The sequence below is a fragment of the Octopus bimaculoides genome, chromosome 26 (assembly GCF_001194135.2).
Source record: "Octopus bimaculoides isolate UCB-OBI-ISO-001 chromosome 26, ASM119413v2, whole genome shotgun sequence".
Taxonomy (NCBI): Eukaryota; Metazoa; Mollusca; class Cephalopoda; order Octopoda; family Octopodidae; genus Octopus; species Octopus bimaculoides.
In genome coordinates this window covers 18,649,943-18,652,852 of record NC_069006.1, presented here as the reverse complement: position 1 = coordinate 18,652,852, position 2,910 = coordinate 18,649,943, and positions in this window count along the sequence as shown.

The window sequence follows — 2,910 nt, the reverse complement described above, 5'->3', positions numbered from 1 at the left end:
AACCCGCGTGTGCAAATGAATACGTGTTTAGGGTTAGGGTTAGGGTTAGGATCGACCATTCACAACTAGCTAGCGCGGACGCGCGACTGCGCGTTCGGGACCGTGCTGCTTTAGTAGTACCAGCTTTTCCCTCATAACTTTTAGGAAAATGGGGTTTTTTTTTCAATGAAATTTTATAGAAATACCTTTCAAACGGCATACATTACGATTATAAAGAAATTTGGGGGTGATCGGGGGTGAGGAGAGGACCTCGGAAAAGTTACAAGATCCGAATTTTCCCTCGTTATATTTCGAAATCACATTCAACCCTCTACAGATACCCAAGCGTAGTCCTACTACACTATGTAGTGTTTTTTCTACCCACTTTCAACAATTCTTAATGTTTTGGCTTGATTTTTGTTTCATTTTATCTTCAGTTATTTTTACACTTTTTTAACCCGTCCGTCGTTATTCTCATTGACTTATTACTTTTTCTCTATCTCTCTCTCTCTCTATCTATATATATATATATAGAGAGAGAGAGATAGACACATACATATATACATACATCCATATACATATACACACACACACATATATATACACACTTATACACACACACAGACACAGACACACATATACAGACACGTTTCGGAAGAAATCTTTTTTAAAAAATGCACTTTTGAAGTTGGGGAGCGAAACTGCATCAGCCCCCTTTCTTTACACATATTTTAAAATGACATTTTACAGAAATACGTTTTCTGGAGTGTAGATTACTTTACATTGAAAAAAATCAAAGAAGTTTGAAAACAATAATAAAAATGAGTGTTAACGATGTCAGGACAGAAAAAAAAAACCATGTTAGTGTTTGTGTGAAACAAGTCTAAGTGTATTAAAATAATATCTTCTACATACCTGCTAAAATTACTGGATGTATAGATCCCAGGATGTATAAGTCCTAAGTTGCAAAACAGTTTTGAAATGTCATCAAGTGTTTCCGCTTTCCTTTAGCAATTTTTAGCGCCTAAATTTTAAGCGGGTAACAAGTACCCTTCGATTTCGTGTGGAGAGAGTGAGTAAAGATGTGTTTTGTCATTTATGTATTTTTTGTGGCCTGTACAATATAAATTCTGAAATGCAGATTTTTTTGCAGATTCGGAATCTCCGCCCTCGATGTAGTGTGTTCGTGTAAAAATACGATCAAAACAATATCCCAAAGTCGGTGCGCTCCCTGATCTTTACCTTCGCCGATTTGTACATGCCCCGCTGACCGATCTATGAAATTTTGGAAATGATTTACCGTATGGAGAATGTAACCGAGTATGTGGAGATTACAATAGCTTACCAAATTGTCAGTCATAACAATAGTTCATAGAAGAACGTTTTTGCCTGATAACATTCTCCATCGTCTCTACACTCGTATCGGGTACACGTTGAAGAAATCCTTTTCTGGTTGTGGTGTCATAACATCCGACAACCCAAGTTTTGCGACACATTCTTCCTATATTGTTCTTTCTATTGAAGAACAAGCTTTCATCGATCTCCACACTATGATCCGGACCACCGAAGGGAGTTTTGTCCTGCAGCAGTTTTGCCGAACAAACATCTCTACAGAACTGGTACCACTGAACGGCAGTTTTTATATCAATGCATACTTGCAGTTATCGTCACAGGGAAATTTGAAAATAAAATCAAACACTAAATGAAAAATTACATATAATGGCAGCTTAGAGTTTTCTGTAAATGTACCTTTCCTGATGGAAAGAGTCTTTTTTAATGTTTGGCGCACTTTGTATTGACAAACCCGTCAATAGAAGGACTAAAATTTTGAAGATTCATCGAATGTGTGCAAGCACACGTTTTTTCATTGACAATATGTTTTGTCTTCAGATAAATCTATAATGTTCTCTGGTACAAGGTACAGTAAAAGTTCCAATCTGGGTGTACACAATGTAAAATAAAATCAGAAAAATAGCAACAGGTGCTTCTTTTTAAAGGGTACAAATATTGTGAAGAAAATAATGATGATTGTGGTAGCTTCTTGGTTTCAATTAGAGTTTACGGAAATAATGTATGAACTTGTGCGATGTTAATCCTTCGAATTTATTTTTAATTGTGATTATGAAACAATGGGTTCAGTCCTTACCGCCAAAATTGATATATCTTGCAAAAGCACCCCCCATACACATATACACACATACACACACTTACACAATTTCAGAAGCACAGCAACAGTTGCTTCTTGTTGTGAAGAAGATGATGATGATGATTGTTGCTGATGGGATAGTTCACACACACACACACACACACACACACTCACACATACATACACATAGACGTACGTAGATAAACATAGATGAAGTCCCACTTTGGAAGTATGTTAAAGTTTTTAGTGGACGTATGACGGAGAATTATTTAATATCGTGTTTGCTTCTATGAGAATCGCTTGCCTTTAAAGCGAAAAATCAAGACCGACGTATACAACAGGTATGTATAAGATGCTGTTTCACTTGTTTTAGCCGTTCAATTTCTGTGAGTCGTAGAGATTGTTGCGCTCGCGTACCCTTTATTGCTGAGTAGCGAGGGGTGCGTGGTTCAGTTATGAAGTTTTTCGGGGTGCATACGTTCCTAATGCATTCCAAAACCGAGTTGTCGATTTTCGCGTATGGGCTATCTAAAGATTCAGTACTATTTCCACTACTAACTAAACTTTATTTTCCTTGACATATTTGAATTACAAAAAATTAAAACTATACTGTTTTCCATAAGGCACAGGAGTGGCTCTGTGGTAAGTAGCTTGCTTACCAACCACATGGTTCCGGGTTCATTTCCACTGCGTGGCACCTTGGGAAAGTGTCTTCTACCAAAGCTTTGTGAGTGGATTTGGTAGACGGAAACTGAAAGAAGCCTGTCGTATATATATATATATAT